The sequence below is a fragment of the Chiloscyllium plagiosum genome, chromosome 14 (assembly GCF_004010195.1).
Source record: "Chiloscyllium plagiosum isolate BGI_BamShark_2017 chromosome 14, ASM401019v2, whole genome shotgun sequence".
NCBI lineage: Eukaryota > Metazoa > Chordata > Chondrichthyes > Orectolobiformes > Hemiscylliidae > Chiloscyllium > Chiloscyllium plagiosum.
The window spans coordinates 6,574,500-6,586,921 of NC_057723.1; positions in this window are offsets into that span (position 1 = coordinate 6,574,500).

Here is a 12,422-nt window from a genome sequence, read left to right on the forward strand (position 1 = left end):
GGAACAGGCCCTTCGGCCCTCCAAGCCTGTGCCGATCCAGATCCTCTATCTAAACCTGCCGCCTATTTTCTAAGGATCTATATCCCTTTGCTCCCTGGCCATTCATGTACCTGTCCAGATACATCTTCAAAGACGCTATCGCTCCCCCCCCCCACCACCACCACCTCCACTGGCAATGCGTTCCAGGCACCCACTATCCTCTGCATAAAGAACTTTAGTGGATAATTGGGAAGACAAATTAATACTCTTTCTTTCAAAGGGAATGGAGTATAAAATAGGGATTTCTGATGAAGAGCTTATGCCCGAAACGTTGATTCTCGGATGCTGCCTGACTGGCTGTGCTTTTCCAGCACCACACTCTTCAACTCTGATCTCCAGCATCTGCAGTGCTCGCTCTCTCCCCCTCTAAAATAGGAAGGTCATCTAGAACTATCCGTCAGACACAGTTGGAATACTATGAGCAATTTGAGGCCCCTTATCTAAAGGATGACATATTGGCATTGAAGGCAGTCCAGAGGAGGTTGGTTCTGGGTATGGAGGGAGCGTTTTGTGTGGAAAGGTTGAGGTGATTGGGCTTGTACTCATTGGAGCTTAGAAGAATGAGAGTAGACTTTATTGAAACACATAGGATTCACACGGGGCTTAACGGGGCAGATGTAGAGAGGTTGTTTCCCCTGAGTGAGGATCTAGGATCACAAGCACTATCTTAGAGTAAAGGGTTACACATCTTAGCCAGAAGTGAGGAACCCTCTGAGAGGGTTGTCAGTAGTTTTTATTTAACCACAGAAAGCTGTTGAGGCTGGGTCACTAAGTATATTCAAGATTGAGATCGACTGTGGTCTATGTACAGAAAAATATGGTCTTAAGGCTTCTTATTACCAATAGCTGAAACTTCTAAGTACTTGAAACCTCTTGATGGTGTGTGAATAAACATTGTGCAATTGACTATAGAGAATAGAACACCACAGATGTCAATCAAACAATGCATTCCCTAGCGCTCAGGTGTTTCAGTAGACTAAATGATCATAGAATCCCTACAGTGTGAAACCATTCGGCCCATCGCACCCCAAGTCTCTGAAGAGCATCCCACACAGACCCAGGACTTACCCTATCCTTGTAACCATGCATTTCCCCATGACTGACCCACCTAGCCTGCACATCCCTGGACACTGTAGGCAATTTAGCACAGCCAATCCAACAAACCTTCATATCTTTGGACTGTGGGAGGAAACCGGAGCACCCAGAGGACTGTGTGTACAAACTTCACACAGACAGTTGCTCGAGGCTGGAATCAAACCTGGCGCTGTGAGGTAGCTGTGCTATCCACTGAGCCACCGTGCTGTACCAGTGATGATTACTCAGCTCTTTGCCAGAACTCATTGTGTGTTCTGGAAATTTGAAGATTTAGCAGCTGTTCCCCTCATGCCAGCTGAAAGGAGGGGAGAGCTGAGTGAGGGATGTGTCAAGGAAGTGAGAAAAGTTTAAAAACTGAAGTGTTCATTCTTTTCAAATTTTTAAGGAGCTTGCCCTTTGAAGTGAAATACTACAGCATCCCATCAGAGGTTGCAGGAGGAGAACGTTCAGGACTCTGCCAGTTTGGAGAGTTCCCATCTTGTGTGGACAATATCAGAGCAGTGGGCAAGGCTGAAGAGTGGCAGTTGGCCCAGGGAATCTGAATTCTCCCGATTCAGGGTACCAGAAGGCTTGGACAGAGAGGGAGTGTCAAGGGGCAGAAAGGTGAGGGAGACATTGCAGTTGAGCACAGAAACTGGGAGCAGAGGTGATGCATCTGGGACTTGCAGTGATGGAGACGGTGGCTGTACAGGTGGATGGTCAGACACATCTGACCCCATCATTGTGGATCTCTGCAGCATTTCACTGACACACATGTACAAATGGTACATTAATGGTATTACTAAGGTTAAAGGGATACAATTGGAGGAGATTGATTAATGAAGTACCACGTCAGTTCAGTGTTCCACTTCCCCGATGTGATGAAGGAGAGACTCTGGAATGTGCTGAGTTCTCTCCAGGCTATAGCAGACACCTCTTGCAAAAGGCCACCATTGATGAGGTGATCCAATACCGGCCCAGCTTTCTATAACCTATGACAGCAAACATTTGACAACAAAGACCTCAGCAATTCAACAAACACCCCAGCGTCCAGCTCAGTTATCAACACCACAGCCCTTTATTACAGTGACTCATAGAACATAGAACATTACAGACCCTTCAACCCTTGATGTTGTGCCGATCTGTGAAACAAATCTGAAGCCCATCCAACCTAAACTATTCCATTATCACAATGCCCTTCAGGTTGGCGAGTCTACTACTGTTGCAGGCAGTGTGTTCCACACCCCTACTACTCTCTGAGTCAAGAAACTCTCTCTAACATCTGTCCTATATCTATCACCCCTCAGTTTAAAGCTATGTCCCCTGATGCTAGCCATCACCATCGGAGGAAAAAGGCTCTCACTGTCCATCCTATCTAACCCTCTGATTATTTTATAGGTCTCAATTCAGTCACCTCTCAACCTTCTTCTCTGTGATGGAAACAGCCTCAAGTTCCTCAGCCTTTCCTCGTAAGACTCCTGCTGCAGTGTGAGTCAATGACACAGAGCTCTCGGCAACGCACTGTCAAAACAAATACGAGCGTCCTTCTTGGAGGTGGCTCTACTAGCATTCAGGAAAAGCCCCTCCAACAAGGATGGGCTGGACACTGTGTTCCAGGTGGTTCCAAAGCAACTCTCCCAACCTTCTCTCTAAACTCTCAAAATGGTTGGGGTTCCAGGGGAAGGCAAAGTAAATGTCTCAGAGGTACTCTGAAGCTCGCCTTGAAGTGCAGCAGTGTTGACACCAATGATGCTGAGGAACTTGCTACCAATCGTTCAAACCTACCCTTCAATCTGCATCATGCTTTGAACCCAAACATCTTAAAGCGGGGGCAGCGAAGGAAAGGAGAGGAAATGAATCCTGCACTCCCTATCCCAGTCACCATTCATGCCCTACCCCAGGGGCTGAAAGGTCTCTGGGTTCATCATCACCCTCTTCGATCACATGAAGGCCCTGGGCAAGAGCTGAGCTGGCATTGTCCTCAAATCGACCCTCGGCTGACAACTTTGACCCTGTCCAACCAAGAGGTCGCAGGGCAAGACCTGTCATTTGGTGGGGGGGGTTTGGTGGTGGGGTGAAGGAAGGAGATTGACATGTTAACTCTGTGAGTTCACCTCGTGTCTCCTCAGAGGCCTGTGTTCACCACGTGGTTTCAGAATGAATTAACGGACAGTGCACATCTCTCAGCCTGACAGCTGCTCTCTTTAGCAAGAGTGGACAGCAGATGGGGCATCACAGACTCAGAGGGCACTTGGTCCGGTGTCGTGACCAATTGGGTGCTGCCCTGAAATACCCTCCTGCAACGGTTTCTGCCATGGTGATGGTCTGCTCCAGCCTCCTCAACACAGTGATCCAGAGAGTTTGGAACTTTGAAGACCTAGTAAGGGGTCATCTCATGGTCAAGGAGTAAGAATAAAGAACACACCCTGATTGTTTCGGGTGGCTCAGTGATTAGCACTTCTGCCTCAGAGAGGTCCAGGGCCCAGGTTCAATTCTAGCCTTGGGCCACTGTCTGGGTGGAGTTTGCACACTCTCCCTGTGGGTTTCCTCCCAAAGTCCAAAGATGTGCAGGTTAGGATGGATTGCCCATGGGAATTGCAGGGTTACAGGGATAAGGTAGGAGTATAGGTGAGGTGCTCTTCGATGGATTGGTGTGGATTTGATGGGCTGAATGGCCTGCTTCCACATTGTTGGGATTTTATAGGATTTACACAATTCAGCCCCATGAACCTGTTCCGCAATTCTACCTTGCACTATCTCTGTATCCCTTAATGTTGTTAGCATCTAGAAATTGATTGATCGCTGTCGAGAATACACTCAATGATTGAGTTGCTACTGCCCTCTGGGGTGGAGCATTTGTTACTCCCCCATCCTCCTCAGCTCGGTCCTAAATGGCTTGGCCCTTATTTGGAGACAGTGTCTCCTGACTCTTCAGCCAGGGGAAACAATCCTCCTCCATCTACTCTGCCTATCCCTTGGAGAGTTTTGTTTTAATGAGACCAGCTCTCATTCTTTGAAACTGTAGAGAGCACAGAGCCAGTCTCCTCAATCTCTCCTCATAGAGCAGTCTTGCCATTGCAAGAATCAGTCTGAGGAGTCCCTGCTGCATTCACTCGATGGTGAGTCCCTCCTTTCTTAGCTGACAGGAGGAGGACATAGAAGCAGAGAGAGATGATGCTTTCTCCTGCCACCTTCAGGGGAAGGAAGGTCATCGCTCTGAGTGCCAAGTGTCTGGCTTGCCTCTGCCATCTCACCTGCCTATGGTAGAGTGGCAGATGTTGGCATCAAACCTCTCCTTTAGGTCAAGTAGCAGCCTCTGGAATTGCTGCTGAGAGTATCCACGTACAGCTTCCATTCCTTCCGCAGTTTTACTTGGACATCAATTAGGGATCTCGCCTTAGGAAATTTCAGACCTCGGTCGGTTTTCCATTGGTAGGTGGGTTTCAGTCAAAGGAACAGGCCCGATTCCTGTTCCCTGTTCTGGTTTCTCCGGTGTAACTCCGGTTACGTTGACACGATTTGGCTAAACGCAATTGAGAAATAGTGAACGCTGTCTTGATAGTGCTAACTTTCTACTGCACAGCTGCAATGATTTTCCACAGCGATCTTCTGCAGGATCACAACCATCGCACTATACCAGAAATACCTATATTTGAATTTTTAAAAAACCTAATTTGTCCATGGGATGAGGGCATCACCAGCTATTATTGCCCATCCCTCAGAGTCAACCACATTGCTGTGGGTCTGGAGTCACATGTGGCTAGACTAGGTAAGGATGGCAGTTTCCTTCCCTCAAGGACATTAGTGAACCAGATGGGTTTTTCCTCCTGACAATCGATTCATGGTCATCATTAGACTCTTAATATCCAAATTTTTATTGAATTCAAATTCCACCATCTGCCATCGTAGGATTCAAGCCCAGCTCCCCAGAATATTACCTGCGTTTCTGGATTAACATTCCAGTGATAATACCACTAGGTCATCACTGCCATGTCAGAATGCAGGAAATTGAAAAGCTCTTAATAATTAAGGTGAATTGGCCATGCTAAATTGCCCATAGTGTGAGGTGCATTAGTCAGAGGGAAATGGGTGGGTTACTCTTCGGAGGGCCAGTGTGGACTGGTTGGGTCGAATGGCCTGGTTCCACACTATAGAGAATCTAACCAAAAAAAAAAATTAACTGGAAGGCAAACGTTGGAACTGCACAGTGAGCCGACTGGTGTAGCTATCCTGGGCTTCAGCAGTGTAGCAGCTTTAAGCTCCAAGGAGCAATTTATTCATGAGAAACTCCAATGCAATGAGGGGTAAGTGAGTTCTTCACAAGAAAGAATGAGTCTACATTTCTCGAGCTTCTGTCAGAACTGCTGCTGAGGTTTACTCACTGGTATAATATCACTGTCAGACAATTTGCAAACCTACATGAACTCATTAACAGCACGGGTCATCCAAAACAGAAATCTTGCTGTAAACAGAGACATTGGCAGAAACATTTTGTCTTGCATGAATCAGAACAAATGCAAGAAAGCCAAGTTTCAACTGTTCAGAACAATGTACACCACAGGGTTAAAGATAAAGGAATATGGTCAAGCCTTGCATTTTGTTTCTGTGTTAGCTAGGAGCTTGAGGGCCTATAGCGCTGCATTACATTCCCCATAGCAATGCCTCAGCCAATTAGAGTCAACTAAATAGCATCCTTTCTCCCACAGCAGTGATTGTTTGAAATTTGGCATTCTTGCATTTGTCCTGATGAATTTCGGGGAGCGAAAAGCTTCAGTAACAAATGGTGCTTCAATGAATAACCAGATGACGTGTTTTTACTGATGGGTCAATCAGGGTTAGATATTGGGCACAGCTCCAGGGTCTAGTCTCTACTTTACTTTGGGGATTTTCCTGTATGCAAATTAACAGCCTCAATTGCAACAGCGCCTGTACTTCAGAAGTAGCCGCAAAATGATTGAGATGTGCTAAAGTAAGAAAAGGTGCTATATAGATGAAGGTTTTTCCAGATCTCCTAAGATAGGAGATGCTTTGAGTATTGGTGACTTTCTGAAAAATTATCAATGCCAGAAACCACACAAACATTACTTATTGTTTAGAATAAAGGACTGTGCTTGGAACCCAATTATATGACTTTTTAAAAAATCAAAGGAAAAGCACATTGTTAAGTGAATTACTGAAGCTGATTATCTGCTCATGGAGTCACAAAGTCATACAGCACAGAAACAGACCCTTCGGTCTAACTAGTCCACGCCAACCACAAACCCAAACTAAACGAGTCCCACCTGGCCCATATCCCTCCAAATATTTCTTCTTCATGAACTTATCCAAATGTCTTTGAAACATTGTAATTCTACCTGCATCAATCACTTCCTCTGGACTTTCATTCCACGCACAAACCACTCTCTGTGTAAAAAAAAATTGCCTTTAATGCCTTTTTAAAATCTATCTCCTCTCGCCTTAAAGTATGTCCCGTAGTCTTGAAATCCCCCACCCCGGGGAAAAGACACCAGCCATTCTGTACCCCTTATTATTTTATAAACTCCTTTAAGGACACTCCTAAACCTCCTTTGCTCCAGTGAAAAATGTCCCAGTCTATCCAGGCTCTCCTTATAGCTCAAACCCTCCATTCCCAGCAACATCCTGGGTAAATCTTTTCTGAGCCCTCTCCAATTTAATAATTAGAACATTACCACTTGTGGGGGCTTGCTGTGTGCAAATCGTTTGGTGCGCTTCCTACATTTCAATAGCGCCGCACACTAATAAGTTAGTAAAAACCAGAAGAACTGCGGATGCTGTAAATAAAAAACATAAATTTCTGGAAAAGCTCAGCAGGTCTGGCAGCAATCAGAAATCAGAGTTAATGTTTTGGGCCCAGTGATGCTTCCTGAGAACTGGTGTTAATTCAGAATGACTGACGCATCTGTAAAGGAACCCATGTGCTTGGTTGTAATGTCTGAATGAGAACTTCATTTACATAGGGCCTAAAATGTAGGAAGATGTCCCAAGGTGCTTCTCAGGAATTTTATTAAACAAATATTTTACACCAAGTCATGTAGAGAGAACATTAAGGCAAATCGAAAGGAATATCTAAAGATTGAATGAAGGATTTCGAAGCAAGGCGTTTTAGGAAGGGAACTGCAGAGCTCCAGGCCCAAGCAGCTGAAGGCAGATTTGCCAGTGGTTAAGCATTGACATTGGGAGTGTATGTGATGGTCAGGATGAAGAGATTACAGACGTAAGCAGCAATGATAAGAAAAGGTGAAGTCACCATAGTACTGCCAGCCTACAGGGCTGCTCTGTCATTACAGAGAGATGACTGATGTGGACTGACCTGAAGGTCACCATGCCTCAGGTGAAGGGAGAGGTTGAAAAGGAGAATCCTTCCTGGTTGGTGCAAGTTTATAGTTCCTTGAAAGCAGAGTCACAGGTAGATAGGATAGTAAAGGCAGCGTTTGGTATGCTTTCTTTTATTGTTCAGATAATTGAGTACAGGAGTTGGGAGGTCATGTTGCTGCTGTACAGGACATTGGTTAGGCCACTTTTAGAATATTGCATGCAATTCTGGTCTCCCTACTATCGGAAAGATGTTGTGAAACTTGAAAAGGTTCAGAAAATATTTACAAGGATGTTACCAGGGTTGGAGGATTTGAGCTACAGGGAGAGGTTGAATAGGCTGGACTGGTTTTCCCTTCAGTATCAGAGATTGGGGGGTGACTTTACAGAGGTTTACAAAATCATGAGGGGCGTGTGTAGGGTAAATGGGCAAGGTCTTTTCCCTGAGGTGGGGGAGTCCAGAACTAGAGGGCATAAGTTTCGGGTGAGAGGGGAAAGATTTAAAACTGACCTAAGGGACAACTTTTTCACACAGAGGGTAGTGTGTGTATGGAATGGGCTGCCTGAAGAAGTGGTGGAGGCTGGTACAATTACAACATTTAAAAGGCATCTGGATGGGTATATGAATAGGAAGGGTTTAGAGGGATATAAGCCAAATGCTGGTAAATGGGATTAGATTAGTTTAGGATATCTGGTCAACATGGACTAGTTAGACCAAAGGGTCTGTTTCCGTGCTGTACATCACTATGAATCTATGTTGTCAGGGTAACTCTGCATTGCAATCCAGACTTCCAGCCAACTGAACAAACCAACATCCACACCCCCCCCCCTCTCCCCCCCCCCCCCCCCCCCCCCCCCCCCCCCCCCCCTCAATCAACACACAGGCCATGGTGGGAAGGAGGAAACAACAATGAGGATTTTAAAATGAATTGTGAGTCCACATAGGTCGGGAGAAGGGGAGAACTGTGCATGGTTTACATTAGAGTAGCTGCTAGAATTTACATCAAATCCCTTACAGAAGAATCATCTGATAATACAAAATGGAACTGAATTGGTTTTGGGCTTGGTAAGATTTTTTAACAATAAATTGACTACAACTGAATTGAAGTGTATAGATCATTAAAATCTATATTTTTTAATCCCCTCCTCTAGTTCAGACAGTTTGAACCACAGAGAGACCTCCTCGTCTCAGGAGTTGTCTAGTTTCCTTACGCAATGGGATTTCCCCATCAACGAAAGACATCAGAAACTCAGAGTTTAAGAACTCAAACAGTTCAGCTGCACTTATTACAGACATTGCTTCGGTGAGTTATTTCTTTTGTTAAACGCAACATTTATTTACAGTACAATCTGTCACATTCTGGGACTAGAGTTACCCATACTCTCTCAAGCTTATTTTCACACTTTGTAAGTGAGTGACTTTTACATGAGTTAAAATTGGGCCTAGTCTCTTTGGCAAAATGTTCCTGTATTTTTAAACAGCTGCAAAGGGTTTATCTTCTTTTAACAGTAAAGTTCAGTTCTCCAGCTTACTGAACCCCAATGCATTTTAATTTATTTCATAATTAGCTCCACCTTTGAAAGCAGGCGTATTGTGTGTTGAGAGTTTTGTGGTTTTAAACTCAACTGAAAATGACTTTTATAGACATAATTGGCTCTTAACTATCCATCAAAGCAATGCAATATGACCGTGGGCCCCAATATTTTTTAAGAACTGCTACTTAATATGTCTTGTGTGAATATCTAAGTTGAAATGTATAATTATGTATTTTTGTGTAACTTTGCCTCTTTCAGTCAAAAGGTTATGAAATATGATTATTTTTATGTTTGACCATGATGCGAGGTAGTCTAACATTTGTTGTCTATTGATGTCAACATTGATCGTGGACAGGGTGAATGTTGAGGGTGGTGGATGTGGTGCAATGAAACAGGCAGGTTTACCCTGGATGGTGTCTAGCTTCTTGAGAGTTGTTGGAGCTGCCCCCATCCAGGCCAGTGGGTAGTATTCCATCACACTCCCGACTTGTGTCTTGTAAATGGTGAACAGGCTTTGGGGAGTCAGCAGTTAAGATATTTGACAGAGAATTCATAAGTTCCGATCTGTTCTTGTAACCGCGATACACTTTCAATTTGTAAGTTTGATCACAAAGAAAGATATAATTGAAAATGCCACTGCTGACTCTAATCACCTGTACAGGTTAGACAGGTTGGACCTGTATCTGGAGTTTAAACGAGTTAAATGTGATTTAATTGAAACATATAAGATCCCGAGGGAACTTGACTGGGTGGATGTGGAAAGCGTGTTTCCTTTTGTAAGAGAATCCAAAACTAGGGGACATAGTTCAAAGATAAGGAGTTGCCTATTTAAGGCAGACATGAGGACTTCTTTTCTCCTCTGAGCGGGTTGAGTGTATTTTGAATTCCCTTCCACAAAAAGCATGCATGTAGAATCTTTAGGCGAAACTAGAAAGATTCTTGATGACCAAGGGGGTGAAAGATTATCGGGGATGTGCAGGAATGTAGAGTAGAGGTTAAAATTAGATCCACCATGATCTCACTGAAGGGTGGAACAGGTTTAAAGGACCGAGTGGTCTATTCTTGCTGCTTTTTTTTCTAGATTAGATTACTTACAGTGTGGAAACAGGCCCTTCGGCCCAACAAGTCCACACCGCCCCGCCGAAGCGCAACCCACCCATTCCCCTACATTTACCCCTTCATCTAACACTACGGGCAATTTAGCTCGGCCAATTCACTTGACCTGCACATCTTTGGACTGTGGGAGGAAACCGGAGCACCCGGAGGAAACCCACGCAGACACGGGGAGAACGTGCAAACTCCACACAGTCAGTCGCTTGAGGCAGGAATTGAACCCGGGTCTCTAGCGCAGTGAGGCAGTAGTGCTAACCACTGTGCCACTGTGCCGCCCGCTTGGTGGTATGTCTGAACAGTAATCAGGTGCGTGTGGGAGAGGAACAGGTACAACATGTGGGAAGAATAGCTCCAAGGGAACATTTTCACTTCTGTATCCAAATTGGAAATCTGGTTAAACCGGGCAGAAATTCTTTTCTCTATGAGTTTTTCTTCATAAGTTGAGGCTCAAATAAGGCATTCAGCAAGGGGCCTTTGGTGATTATTTGGATAGAAATAGTGTGCAAGGGTCTGGGGGAGAAGCAGGAGTTTCGCACGAGGTAATGAAGCTTGTTAAATGAGCTGGCACAGGAAACGTGGGCCGAATGGCCTCCTTCTGCGCTTTAGCAATTCAGTGATTCTATCATTCCTTTACTTTGGAAATGACCTCTCTGATCTGCAACTTTGCTGAATCAAACAGGGAAAGAAGCCAGGGATCAAAGCCAAAGCATAGAGAACATTAGGAGCAGGACAGTGGCTCAGTGGTTAGCACTGCTGCCTCAGAGTGCTAGGGACCTGGGTTTGATTCCAGCCTTGGGTGACTGTGTGGAACATTCTCCCCGTGTCTGCGTGGGTTTCCTCTGGGTGCTCCAGTTTCCCCTCACAGTCCAAAGATGTTCAGAGTGCTAGGGACCTGGGTTTGATTCCAGCCTTGGGTGACTGTCTGTGTGGAACATTCTCCCCGTGTCTGCGTGGGTTTCCTCTGGGTGCTCCAGTTTCCCCTCACAGTCCAAAGATGTGCAGGTTAGGTGGATTGGCCATGCTAAATTGCCCGTAGTGTGTAAGCTAGGGATGTGGGTCTGGCTTAGACCCTTTTCAGAGGGTGGGTGTGGACTCTGTGGGCTGAATGATCCCTTTTTGAACTGTAGGAATTTTTTATCATATCCCAACCCTGGGACTATTAATTTACATAAGGAGATGTGAGAACAGGGGAAAGAGTCAAGGAGAGAGATCTGAGACATTGGTCTGGTGCAGCTGAAGGTTTAGTTGAAAATGGCTGAGGGATTAAAATCAGAGATGCAGAATGAGCAGGACATGGTGGAGTGGACTGCTTTACTCCAGCTGGTTGGTTTGGAGGATGTTCTAGAGATAGGAAAGGAAGAGGCCATCAAGGACTTTGAAAACAAGGAAGTGAATTTTAAAACTGAGGGTTTTCAGGATTGTGAGCTAAAGTAGGTTACTGAGCATGAAGAGGACTTGGTGTGAGTTAACATGTAGGGGCTGCAGAATATTACACAAATTATCTTTCTTTCAAACATTGTGCCAAACAATGAGATATTTGGGAGAGGTAAGGAAGGTTCTAAGGAAAGTTTTTAAATCCTGGTAACATTTCCACTTTTCCCCACTTTGACCATAATTATTCTCATTGCTGGTCTTTAAATTCCCCAAGGGTTTGGTCATAGATCTCCCCAGTTCCATCTCATGGCATCTCCAGCCTTGTTCCAAGATTAAGCACAATTTAGATTCCCCTTTGAGGACTGATATATGTTCATTTCATTTCAAAGAGACAGGTGTTGTTGCTGGTGATGGATTCTTGTCGGGTAAGGAGCTGTGCATTTTTAATGTCCCTCTCTGGGAATAAATGTGAGACTGAGTATGGATTGATTGGAAGTTGAATATTTCGGGACTATTCTTTCCACTTTTGGAAGAGATTTTAAACTGAGATCTTGTCTGTCTACTTGGCGGATGGAGGTGCTGATGGAAGGAGACGAGGGTACAGCCTCAGAGTGAAGAGACAACTCTTTAGAACTGATTTGAGGAAGAATTTCTTCAGTCAGAGGGTGGGGAATCTGTGGGACTCGTTGCTGCAGAGGGCTATGGAGGCCGAGTCACTGAGTGTCTTTAAGACAGAGATAGACAGGTTCTTGATGAGTGAGGGGATCAAGGATTACAGGGAGCAGGCAGGAGATTGGGTTTGGGAAACGTATCAGCCATGATCGAATGGTGGAGCAGAAGTGATGGGCTGAGTGGCCTCATTCTGCTCCTGCTCCCTTTGGCCTAAAATTCCCTATTGGTATTTCTACAATGAGCTGGAGGAATTCTCTGCATATCCCTGGGTCAATGTTTAC